Source organism: Carcharhinus amblyrhynchos, chromosome 24 (genome assembly GCF_965287045.1).
Source record: "Carcharhinus amblyrhynchos chromosome 24, sCarAmb.v2.hapA, whole genome shotgun sequence".
Taxonomy (NCBI): Eukaryota; Metazoa; Chordata; class Chondrichthyes; order Carcharhiniformes; family Carcharhinidae; genus Carcharhinus; species Carcharhinus amblyrhynchos.
Genome location: NC_137347.1, coordinates 6,972,865 through 6,987,123, shown reverse-complemented (window position 1 = coordinate 6,987,123; position 14,259 = coordinate 6,972,865).

Genomic DNA, 14,259 nt, shown 5'->3' with positions numbered 1-14,259 from the left:
TCTGGGGGGGAAAAGGGGTGGGAGGGGGTCAGGGAGGTTGGATGGAATCGTCTCAGGCCCACCGACCCCAGAAACAGATCCCAGGTTGTCCAGGGCGCAGGTGAGTGCTGAGGCTGACTGCGGAGTTGGCCTGCCTCGGTTCCCTGGGACTTGGGTCCTAGTTGCTTTAGACTTTAAGTCCTCTAGCCCTCACCCTTTGCACCCTCTCATCTCCTCATGTCCCCCCTTACTCCCATGCCACTGCATACCAACTCTTGACCTCCAACCATCACCCATGCCACTTCATATCCCCTTGAGTTCCCATAGCCACTCTCACAATGCCCTCTGTGGACAGATCTCAGGACCTGTGGAGATGAAAAACTAAACTTCTAACAATCTAAGAAAGCTTCTATCGTACAGATACGATAGTGAAAATAATACCTGTTCAGAAATCCAGTCAAAGCTTTTAAATCTCCTCAAGAGGTTAATCTTTTATCGAAACAAATAAACTTCTTCTCAAACCCCACCCCAATCGCCTATTTAATCTGTCAATCAATTTATGAATTTGGAATCCTCTGCTGAGATAATTGTGGCTTTTGAAATTCAGCCAAGCATTCACGATCCTTTGGGAAATGTCAACTTACTTGAAACTGCATGACAAGGTTTCTCTTTCCCCAACCAATATCAGGTGGCCTGTTAATCAAAGCCAACTCCTGCACAGGGTTTGTTTTTTTTAGAACTCTCACTGACAGCTTCAGCCTGTTTTTTTTCATGTTTAAAGAAGTTTAAAAATAAAGTTCAAATCGTGACACGTAAACAGACTTTATCCATCCTTCAAGAACATTTATGCTTATTCCATCAATCTGTGGCTCCCACGTTGCGGCTTGAGGCCCTTGCTGCAGTCAAACTGGGATCTGTTTGAACTCAACACGAGGTTCAAGTTCCCCTCTTGAGTTTGAATTTCTATCTTGTCTGACTGTTGATATAAAGAAATGTACTTCTCAGACGTAGGAGTGAGGCTTTCATGGGCAGGTTTCAGCCATCAGTTTCAAAGGTTCTCAGAGTCTTCTCAAATCCACAAAAATCTAGACCAAAGGTCTAAAGTTGCAGCAATGCTTCACTGGGCACCTTGTTTATTTCTAAGTCGATGACATAACGTCAGAATTGGAAAATGGACCAATTTCATCTTTCTTGTTTTAAAATGACACTTTGACAATTAGAATCATAGAAAAACTACAGCACAAACAGGCCCTTCGGCCCACAAGTTGCGCTGATCTTTTCTCTACCTCGTCCATCAATTGTTTTTGATGGACAATAATACAGAGCAATAGCATTAAGTGTCATTGACCCCCCCCCTTGTTAGGGTCTGGTCTAGACATTTCCGAGTCAGTGGGGAGGCGGTGGCCTAGTGTATTATCGCTAGACTATTAATCCAGAAATTCAGCTAGTGCTGTGGGGACCTGGGTTCGAATCCCACCACGGCAGATGGTGGAATTTGTATTCAATTTAAAAAAATCTGGAATTAAGAATCTTCTGATGGCCACGAATCCATTGTCAATTGTGGGAAAAACCCATCTGGTTCATTAATATCCTTTAGGGAAGGAAATCTGCCCTCGTTACCTGATCTGGCCTATGTGTGACTCCAGAGCCACAGCAATGTGGTTGACTCTCAACTGCCCTCTGAACTGGCCTAGCAAGCCACTCAGTTCAAGGGCAACTAGTGATGGGCAATGAGTACTGGCCAGCCAGCAATGCCCATGTCCCAAGAATGAATAAAAATACAAGCTGACCTCACTTTGGGACAGGAACGCAGCTGGCCTTAATGTTGGGGAAAGTTGATCCAAACAATGTTCTCGTTTATGAAAGCAATCAGATATTCCTGTTTGCCGTGTCAGGATGTGTGAGTGCTGGAGGGTCATCCTTAGCCAATGACTAGAACTCAGCATAAACTACAACCTACAATCTGTATCATCATATCACCCAAACATAGCAGCACTCTTGTGAGTCCTTTCTCTAAACCAATGATGTTAACTGTGTCAAAGCACATACTGATTATAGATATTTTAGATCTGGACGTTGAAGGTGGTGTTCACCAGTGGGACTTGGTTCAACGCCAGTCGCGGCCAAAAGCCTCCGTTATCTGTAAAGGTTAAGGGTTAGTCTTGCCTTGGCTGATTGGTGCACTGTATTAACTATGGCTCTGGGTGAGGAGGGATGCATTTTGATATTAAAGATGAGCAGAGGCAAGATAAACTAAATCTTAGTTGAGTTTCAGGAATGGGGAGATCTAGGAATTTTTGATGTATATGTTAAAATAGCATATGGCATCACTGGCTTTGTAAAGAGCGCTGGAGAGTATAAAAGGAAGGGAAATACTAAACCTTAATAAAAATCGATTAGCCTCGACTGGAATATTTTGTACAATTCAGAGATGTTAAACCCTCTGAGGAAGTGCCGAGAAGGCTTGCAGGATTGGCACGGGCACTGAGTGAGTTTAGTTATGTAGGGAAGAGACTGAGGAAGCTGGGATTGTTCCCCTAACAGCAAAGAAAGAGGAATTTAATGATGCATTTGAAATCATAGAGGGTTCTGATGGAGTAAATAAGGGGGAGAACTCTTTTCAGTGACCAAAGCAATTGTCTCTATCTCCTTATGCACACACATTAAAGCAGTCTGGACCCTACTGAGGAGAAGGAAATAAATGTGGCCCCCTTAATAACACTTCAACATCTGTATTGCTGAAAAAAGAGACACGTCAAAACTTTCCATCTTGCACTCATCAGGGCACTTGACAAAAATAGCAATATTAGAAGAAAATAATAATTTATACTGTATGAGAAGGGAGTGCTGATTGGTTGACAAATAGACTCTGTCAGGGGCATTGCCATGAAGAATGCACCAGGTGAACAACAGTTAACTGCCAAGCACATGGTGCATTTTCCATGGCAATGCCTGTACCAATCAAGAGTCTATGTGCCAACCAATCAGTCCTCTCTTCTCATAAAGTATAAATTATTGTCCTCTCCCCTACATTGGCATTCTTACAAAGTGTCCTGATGAGTGTAAGATGAAAAGCTTTGACAATTCTCCTGCTAAATGATAATTCAACATCTCTCACCTAAGGCTCTGTTACTGAGACACCATGTTATCCACTGATCACTGTTATCATTCCCTTGTTATTGTGCCGCTGGGATGTGGCCCTGCCTTAGTCTCACTCAGTGAAGCATCCAACCGTGATGGACAGCAGCTCAAAACCATTTCACCCCTTGTGACAGCGTTTTCAGTGGAGACCTTAAAAGATTGACTCACACGCGAGAGAAATCAATGAAGCAAAATGACATAGAGAATCCTACAGTGCAGAAGGAGGCCATTTGGCCCATCAAGTCTACAATGACCACAATCCCACACTCTAGCCTTGTAACCTCATACATTTACCCTAGCTAGTCCCCCCTGACGCTAAGGGGCAATTTAGCATGGCCAATCCATCTAACCCACACATCTTTTGGACTGTGGGAGGGAACCAAAGCACCCAGAGGAAACCCATGCAGACACGGGGAGAACATGCAAACTCTGCACAGTCAGTGACCCAAGCCAAGAATTGAACCTGGGTCCCTGCCGCTGTGAGGCAGCAGTGCTAACCACGGGGCCACCCCTTCTGTCCTCCTTTGGCCAGGTGCCTGATCGATTTAGGATGGTGGCAGATTTCAGATGAAACTTGTCCAGCTAGATACTAGTGCAGAATTAGTCTGTCTATTCCTGCCACTGAACCCTGTCAGTGAATGAATAACTTTGTTTAAGTGCAGGATAAAGAGTTTTCACAGGAACAGGCGAATGTTGTTCAACATGGTTTCATTCCACGTGACTCTAGTCGGAATGGAAAGTGGGGCATTGATTTACAGATTGTGAGTGCCAAAGTGTAATCTAATAACTCTGACCTTTCAAATGTTATGACTGCTTCAGGTTATATTTTATTTTGCTTTAATAAAAATCTATGGTTGAATTAGCACTTGTAATGACTCTGTGCACATGTGGAGTTACCAGATGTGGGTTCTTATGCATTAGAGTTTCCAGCTTCTCCCTCCAGTACAATTTAGTGTGGAAATTGAGATGGAAATAGGCCCAATCCATGTTCCATCCTGTTTGCAGCTTTTGGGAATGAGCTACCTCCCTCCTCGATCTCAGAGTCTCAGATGCATCTGCATTTCCATTGATATATCTGGCTTCAATCTTTCCCAGAACATTGACAAGAGTAGGACATTCGGCCCCTCGAGTCTGCTGTACTGTCCCATTAAATCATGGCTAATCCTTCCTGTCCATCTCTTGAAAGCTTCAATTGACCTCAGTGCCCACTGTCATTTGGACAGAGAATTCCAGATTTACACAAAACTTGGTGTGAAAAAGTGCTTCCTGTAGCCCTAAAAAGCCGAATATTCCTTCTAATTTTTCTTTATTGTGCGTGTTTGCTCTTTGTTGTTTTGCGCTGTCCCTTTAAGGTTGCCGTGTAGTTGTGGATGTCTTAAAGGGACATTGGCTGGTGTGTGCCTGTTTGTTGCAATGTGGAATATATAGCATGGAGTTTACAGGGAATATTAATTACATTCCCGAGTTCTTGATTCCGCCCCCCCATTCCCTGCAGAGGAGATAGTAGATGGAATTTTGCACTCCCCCCCCCCCTCCGCATACTGAGTTTAGTGGCAGGGGGCATTTAGTCAGGCAGGACGGTGATGACAGGAGTTTGTACCATTTTCCCACCCTCACCCAGAGTAAGGCGGTGAGGCCACAGGAAGACTTTCCTCCCCTACAGCCAACCGAGGCTTTTAAAGGGGACATTAATGACCACTTAAGGGCGACTTTCTTTCCTCACTGGTATAAACCCAGCAAAAGGCTGGGGTCTTGGTATGTGGGGAACATGACAAACAAACCCTGGTGTGATTGCCAGCAGATCCCTGGGTGGGGTGCTCCTCGTTCAAAGACACTCCGGGCCTGATTGAAGGGCCCACTTGAAGCCATCCCCTTGCTGCTAAAACCCCTCCCCATGGGGCCCCCTTTCTAAAAGACCCTTACCACCCTCACTTATACCCTGGGCCTGTGGCTCTGCTCAATCTGAAGCCTCAGGTGGACGTAGTACCAGTGGCAGCCACCGCCCCCTGGTGTCAGTGCTGAGTACGGAAGAGCTGCTGGCCTCCGATTGGGTGGCAGCTCTTGGTGGGCAGGATTTCAACCTCTAGGGTCCTTAATCCTGGAGGAAGGCCTGCCGCTGGCCTACTAAATGCCCGAATGGCGCTAGTCAATGCTGGCCTTCCCAAAAAGAAGTATGCAGATGCCTTGTCTGCTCTCTAGCCAGCGGCTGAGTCCCCGTTATCTCCACAATATTCCACTCAGTGTCTCTACATTAACCCTACTGAGCCCTTTTATCATTTTGCACACCTCCATATACCCCTTGATAAACTCAATGAGACAAATTCATGCTCGTAATCTAAATTCATCCTCGTAATCTAACGCTACCACGAGAATTTCCGGGCATTATTGGTTAAATTTACCCTTTCTTGGGTTTGATACCTGCTCGTTGCCCTGTCCTTGGTGCTGCTTTCCGATCAAGCTTATCTCACCCGTCCTGCACAGCCCCAACTTTCCCTGAGGTTGAGAGAAGGTTCCCTTCCAGTCTTACCCTGTTTTCTGACGTGGTAAGACCGCTTTTCTGGGTACAGGATTTGTTCCAAGTCCCTTGATGTCACACATCCTGCCTCTGCTGCCAGCGAGAATGGAGAACTTGGCGCGCAGCCAAATCTCCATTCACAGCAGCGGGACTGGAGAATCCCAGCCACGGGCAAGGTTGGAGAATTTCAGCCATAGGGAAGTATTTGGAATGTTAAAATTAGCTCCAGTTTGATTTAGCTGAAAGTTCTTTATTGTGGAACCTGTAAGTCTGCAATACAGGTGTACATCCCAAGCTTCAGTCTCGGATAAAGTGGCCACAAGTATATTAATGAGAGTAGGCCATTCAACCCCTCTATTTATTTTGATCTGATTTGTATCTAAATTCAGATATGGGGGAGGTGGGAAACGGGAGAGGATTGGTTCAAGTCCAGATTGCAATCCAGCAGCACTGCATGGAAATTATCTTTGCAAGGACAGGATTGAACTCAACTGTAACACTCTCTGCAACCAAGTATGGTGGGAGGTGTGTACCTGTCCACATGCATTGGGCTGATTGATAGATGTGGAACCACATTCCAAAGGGAGGAGATATGGAAGTCAGTAAAAAGAAGAAAAACGATGCTGTCTTTGAGGAAAGTCATCATTAAAAGTTTGGGAAAAAAAATCACAGGCTTGTCTGATTTTGACAGATTCCGTTGGTGGGATTGGCCGGAACGTTCCGGCACTTCAGGCCACTGAGAATTAGTCAGAATGTTTTGATGCTTGGCCGTCAGGCTGAAATGTCAATCCGGTTTCCCTCGATGCTGTCTGAGCTGCTGAGTATTTAGGCAGACACGATTCATACTTTTCCCAAGGGATAGGGATCAGAAGCAAACTTTCCATCATCCACGAGATTGAGTAAAATCTCTCACTGCTGCGGGGGCTAAAAGTGAAGATATTCCAAATATAGCAACAACTTCACATACTAATAGACAGGGGTAGACACACACACACACACACACACACACACACAGAGGCACACACACTTACAGACATACACACATAAACACACACAAGACACACTCCACACACCCACACACACACACACACAGACATACACACATAAGCACACACAAGACACACTCCTACACACACACACACACACATGCACATGCAACACACATAAACACACACACACAGAGGCAACATAGACACAGACACACTCCTACACACATAGACACATTACACACTCAGACACACACACAGATGCATAGCAACACAGACATGGTGGGTGGACATTGACTTGGATGGGAAGGTGTTGTTTGGGGGTTCTGTCTCTTCTGTCCTGACTAAGCCAGAGGCAGGAAGGCTTGTGGATGGTAATCCTCCTACATCAATAGTTGAGGCTCTCCAATGGGCTGTTAATTTCCGTGGATATTCAGCCAGTAGTGGGCAGGGGGTTTCTCTATGGGGAAAGCCCAAAAAGCAAATCCTGTTGGGATTGCTTGCAGTCCTATGGAGGACCCCTCGTTCAGAGGCACCCAGTGCCTGACTAAAGGACCGGTCATCACTAAGGAGGGTGGGGTCAGCTGAGAGCCCCTCCCCTGACATTGCTGACCAATCCCCTTCCCCGGCGAGCTGCAATTCCTATCCCATCATCACTCACTGGCCTCGATCCCTCTGAGATCTTGGGGAGAGTTTTCCCGTCCTGTCTGCCATGGGAATCGTAGCGGGTGTGGGGTGGCGGGGGGGGGACCATGCAAAGGTCCATTGACCTCGGGTGGGATTTTCCAGTTTTGGGGTAAGCGTGGCTGGAAAATCCTACTGCCACACGACGCAGAGCTGCTAGCTGATTGGTCCACAACTCTCAGTGGGCAGGGCCTCTATCCCGAGAGCCCCAAGTTCCAGGGAAGACTTACTCAGGATCTCCAGCCAAAGGGTGCAGGCTATAGCTGACATGATATTCTGCCCAGTTACACAGCCAAACACATTCACACACACACACACACACACACATACATGTAAACAGACAAATACAAACACAGACATGCACACAGGTGGAGGTACAGACATGTACACAGATACACACATAAACACACATGTACAGACATACATGATTATGCATGCATACAGAGAGAGACATAGACATGCACATGTTGGGCTGAAGGGCCTGTTTCCCGTGCTGTGTTGTTCTTTGTTCTCACACGAACAGGCACACAGACACACCGTGAGAACGTTCCTATGTGTGTGTCAGTTCAGATTCTAAAACTTCCCCTCATATGTAAAAGCTTGAAACACCTATAATGGCGAGGTCTTCAATTTTAAGTCGGAGATTGGATCTATTCAATTCAATGTAAAAACCAGTGAGTTGCACTGTTAACGTTTGCATTGCAGCCTGTCACAGCCGTATGAGAGTTTGGAATTTTAAGTTTAAACGTGTTTGTTATTGCAGACACCACTCCATGTCTGGAGTCACGGAATCTGAATCATTGCAGCAGAGAAAGAGCCCATTGGGTCCATTGAGTCAATATTAACTCTCTGTAGAACATGCACACACGCAGACAGACACACACACACTCACATATGCACACACAAACACACACACACACACACGCACACACTCATTCACATATGCACACACGCTCACAGACACACACACATACTCACATATGCACACACAAGCAGACACACACGTGCGCTGACAGACACACACAGAAACACACATATGCACACGTATACACATTCACATAGAGACACACACATGCACACGGACATACACATACTTACACACAGACATATGCACACATAGATATACTGACACACACACACAGACATATACACTCACACAGACACATACAGACACACATGCATCCACAGATACACATACACTCACACGGATACTCACGGACACACTCACACATACTCACACAATTACACACATGAAGATACTGACATACACAGACACATACATACCCATTGATATGAACTTTCACACGCCTTGGTTGCAGTGTTGGACTGTCACTGCTGATCATTCCCTGACAGCTGGTGAAATGTAATCAGAGAGCTATTGCAGCCCAGTATATGACAATGGCCACCCCCGAGTGGGTGGTACTGAGGTCAATCTCATGTTTGCTGCTGTCTACACACGACTCATGTCACAGTCATTCCTTATTTCTGGACGAGTAAAGGGTTCAGGCTTTTCAATTTCCAGGCTGTTTTTTAAGCTGATTTATCTCTCCCCCAAACCGTCTGATTCCGCACAGACTGACCACCCTCCAACACTTCACCCTTCACCTGTGGGTCTCCACAGACATTGGCAGCAAGTTTCTCAAACGCAGCGAGCAGTCGAGGACCATCTGGGGCTAAACCAGATCATTGGGTAGTAATCAACTATCAAAAAACAAAGAATAGTACAGCACAGGAACAGGCCCGTCGTCCCTCCAACCACGAGCCGATCATAATGCCCAAACTGAACGAAAAAAAACCTCCTGCTCTTACTCGGACCAGAGGGATCTGGTGCGCAGGTCCACAGCTCCCTAAGAGTGGCAACAGAGGTGGCAAAGGTGATTAAGAAAGCATATAGAACATAGAACATAGAACATAGAACATTACAGCGCAGAACAGGCTCTTCGGCCCACGATGTTGCGCCGACCAGTTACAAAAACAATGACCCACTAGCCTATACCAATCCCTTTTCGTCCATAAACCTATCCAGAGATCTCTTAAACGCCCCCAAACTAGACGCATTTACAACAGCAGCAGGCAGGGCATTCCAATCCCTCACCACCCGCTGGGTAAAGAACCTACCCCTGACATCCGTCCTGTAGCTACCCCCCCTTAATTTAAAGCCATGCCCCCTCGTGCTAGCTTTCTCCATCCGAGGAAAAAGGCTATCACTATCCACCCTATCTAAACCTCTAATCATCTTATATGTTTCAATAAGATCCCCTCTTAGCCGCCTTCTTTCCAACGAAAACAACCCTAAATCCCTCAGTCTCTCCTCATAGGACCTCCCCACCATACCAGGCAACATCCTAGTAAACCTCCTCTGCACCCTCTCCAACGCCTCCACATCCTTCTTGTAATGCGGGGACCAGAACTGCACACAGTACTCCAAGTGCGGCCACACTAGAGTAGTGTACAGTTGCAACATTACACTGCGACTCCTAAATTCAATCCCCCTACCAATAAACGCCAAGACACCGTACGCCTTCTTAACAACCTTATCTACTTGATTCCCAACTTTCAGGGATCTATGTACACACACACCTAGATCCCTCTGTTCATCCACACTATTCAAAGTCCTCCCGTTAGCCCTATACTCGACACATCTGTTGCTCCTACCAAAGTGAATTACCTCACACTTCTCCGCATTAAATTCCATCCGCCACCTCTCGGCCCAGCTCTGCAACCTATCTAAGTCTCCCTGCAGACTATGACACCCTTCCTCACAATCTACCACACCTCCAATTTTGGTGTCATCAGCAAATTTACTAATCCACCCAACTATACCCTCATCCAGATCATTAATAAAAATTACAAACAACAGTGGCCCCAAAACAGATCCCTGAGGCACACCACTCGTAACTGTACTCCATGATGAATATTTACCATCCACCACCACCCTCTGTCTCCTATCTGATAGCCAATTCCTGATCCAACTTCCTAGATTACCCACAATCGCATACATCTGCATTTTCTGCAGAAGCCTACCATGGTGAACCTTATCGAACGCCTTACTAAAATCCATGTATACCACGTCAACTGCCTTGCCCCCATCCACCTCTTTGGTCACCTTCTCAAAAAACTCAATAAGGTTAGTAAGGCACGACCTACCTGCTACAAAACCATGCTGACTATTTCTAATCAATTCATTACACTCCAAATAACTATAAATCCTATCCCTAATAATTTTTTCTAAAACCTTGCCCACAACAGAAGTAAGACTCACCGGTCTATAATTCCCGGCAAAGTCTCTGTTCCCCTTCTTAAACAATGGGACAACATTCGCTATCCTCCAATCCTCCGGGACTACACCAGAGACCAATGACGACCTGAAGATCAGAGCCAGAGGCTCTGCAATCACCTCTCTAGCCTCCCAGAGAATCCTAGGGTAGATCCCATCCGGACCAGGGGACTTATCTATTTTCAGCCCCTCAAGAATTTCCAGCACATCCCCTTTATCAACCGTAATACTGTCTATTTTACACCCCTGCAACCCAATGTCCTCCTCAGCTATATTCATGTCCCCCTGCGTGAACACCGAAGAGAAATATTGGTTCAATACTTCTCCAATCTCCTCCGGTTCCACACACAACTTCCCCCTGCTGTCTGTAACTGGCCCTAATCTTGCCCTGACCAACCTTCTGTTCTTGACATACTTATAGAACGCCTTAGGATTCTCCTTAATCCTCTCAGCCAAAGTCTTCTCATGTCCTCTTTTAGCCCTTCTCAACTCACTCTTCAACTCCCTCCTAGCCAATCTAAAGCTTTCTAGTGCACTATCTGAGCCCTCCAATCTCATCCGAACATAAGCCTCCTTTTTCTTTTTAACCATCGACTCAACTCTTTTAGTGCACCACGGTTCCCTAGATCTACCAAATCCACCATGCCTGACAGGGACATACCTATCAAGGACTCGCAGTAGCTGCTCCTTGAAAAAACTCCACATTTCAGACGTTCCCAGTCCCTGTAATCTCCTAGTCCAATCCATGCTTCCTAATTCACTCCTGATAGCCTCATAATCGCCCTTACCCCAGCTAAAATTGCTGACCCGAGGTTCATGCCTATCTCTTCCCATCACTAAGGTGAACGTAACCGAATTGTGGTCACTATCACCAAAATGCACACCAACTTCCAAGTCTAGCACCTGGTCTGGCTCATTTCCCAGCACCAAATCCAATATAGCCTCACCTCTAGTTGGCCTGTCTACATACTGAGACAAAAAACCTTCCTGCACGCTTTGTACAAACACTGACCCCTCTAGCGAGCTAGAACTATAGCAACTCCAATCAATATTCGTAAAGTTAAAGTCCCCCATAACAATTACCCTATTACTTTCACTCCTAACCAGGATTGTCTCCGCAATCCTTTCCTCAACCTCTCTAGAACTTTTAGGAGGTCTATAAAAGACTCCCAACAGGGTGACCTCTCCTCTCCTATTTCTAATCTCCGCCCATACTACCTCAACTGACAAGTCCTCATCAAACTTTCTCTCCGACACTGTGATACAGTCCTTGACTAGCAATGCTACCCCACCCCCCCTTCTACCTTCTTCTCTACTCCGACTAAAGCATTTGTACCCCGGAACCTGCAACATCCATTCCTGACCCTGCTCTATCCATGTCTCTATCCATGGCATATGGCCCTCATCAGCCGGGGCATTGACTACAAATGTTGGGAAGTCATGTTGCAGCTACTTAAAACCTTGGTTAGGCCGCATTTGGAGTATTGTGTGCAGTTCTGGTCGCCCCTCAATCAGCAGGAAGCAGAAGCTTTGGACAGAATGCAAAGGAGGTTCACCAGGATGTTACCTGGTCTCGAGGGCACTGATTGTGAGGAGAGGTTGAATAAACTAAGATTGAAAGACAGAGGCTGAGGGGAGACCTGATAGAGGTCTACAAAATAATGAGATATAGACAGGGTGGATAGTCAGGGTGGAAGAGTCAAATATCAGAGGGCACAGATTCGAGGTCAGAGGGGGTAAGTTAAAGGGAGATGTGCGGGGGAGGTTTTTCACACAGAGAGGGGTGGGTGTCTAGAACACACTGCCAGGGGAGGTGGTGGTCGTTTCGGTATTTATCAGGGGCTTGTGAGTTGACTCCAGGGAATTGAGGTCGGACTCCAAGCTGACACTCCAGTGCTGCATTGTGGGAGTGCTGCATTGTGGGAGAAACCATCTTTCACCTGAGACATTAAACCATCTGTCACTTAGCTTGGCAGAAAATGATTCTACAGCCTTAATTTGACGAGGAGTGGAAGAGAAGATTTGTCCAAAGTTTATCCCCCAGTGAACAACACTCAGAACACAATCACATTGCTGTTTGTGGGAGCTTGCTGTGTGTGAATTGGTTCCACGTTTCAACATTACAAGACAGTCCACATTTCAGTACGACTTGATTGGTTGTATAAGTTGTTTGGAAGGACCTGAGGTTGCAAAAGGTCCTATATAAATGTTTGACCCAGAGTTTCATGCCCCCTCTCACTGCCCACCCCCCCCCTTGCTGCCCCCACTTCCACACCTGGTTCAGAGGTGGCAGGGAATGGGGAAGTGTAAAATAGCATGGATGGGATTCCCGCCAAAATCCTGCCTGCCCTGATCTGAACTTGATTTTACGGTGGGAGTGACGGGGCCTCAGGTGGGGAGATCGCCCTTGCCCCTGTTGAGACCTATATGTGGCCAATTAATGGCTGCTTAAGGGCCTTTGCCCACTGAGCCTCAATCGGTAGGCCGGCCAGGGGCTGCTGACTGAGGGTGGGAAACAGAAAAAGTCCTCACCTTCATCTTGGGATCCCCCCCACCACCATGGGAGCCACCCCTTCACCCCCCCCCCCCCCACACACAAGGAACTGCCCCCCGCCCCCCCCAATAGACCTTCCCATCAGAAGCACACCCCTCCCCCCCCCTTGCCCTTCCTACTCCTGCAGTGCCCAGAGTGCCCAGACATGTCCTTCTTCCCCCCCAGGGGCTCTGTTTGTTGCTGTCTGCCCTGACAGCTCCCCTTCACCAAGTCCCCATTTCTCAGGATCCGTTGTAAACCCCATCAATGTGACATCATGCCAGCGGGGAGGTGGGGGGGGGGGTCCCCTATCATGGGGGGAACGATAAAGCGGGGGTGCCCGCTAACGATATTGAAATATATAGTAATGGATTCCTGACCCCTCGTGGTGGGAATCTGATGACATCAGTGGTGGGACAATCTGAATGGGAAATCCTTTTGGATTCTCCTTCCCCAACTGTTTTCCCACTCGCAGAGAATCCCGATCATCCAATTAGTCCCATTCCCATACTCATTTCCATAGTCCTGTGATGACTGGGTAGTTAAATACCATTGCGCCAGCTGAAATTTCCCTCAGGAATGGGCACTAAATTCTGGCCCAGCCAGCAACACCCACATCTCATGGCCAATCAATCTAACCCACACATCTTTGGACTGTGGGAGGAAACTGGAACACCCGGAGGAAACCCACGCAGACACGAGGAGAATGTGCAAACTCCGCACAGTGACCCGAGGCCGGACTTGACCGCGGGTCCCCGGCGTTGTGAGGCAGCGGTGCTAACCACTGTGCCACAGTGGAGCGAAGTTAGGATCTGACCAGGCCTCACTCTCTCGGTTTACCGGTGTGATACTGAGCACCACGGGACAGGTTAGGCAGAGTTTTCCAATCCTGGCCCAGCTCCAGCGAGCATCCAACCTTCAGCTTCAGTGTCCCCAGATCATCAAACTAGTTCTCATTACTGATTGTTATCCGGTGACCCTCCAGTGCCCCTATGGTCTGAACACACTCAATGGATCGTGCACGTGGGTGGCACGGTAGCACAGTGGTTAGCACTGCTGCTTCGCAGCTCCTGGGTTCGATTCCCGGCTCGGGTCACTGTCTGTGTGGAGTTTGCACATTCTCCTCGTGTCTGCGTGGGTTTCC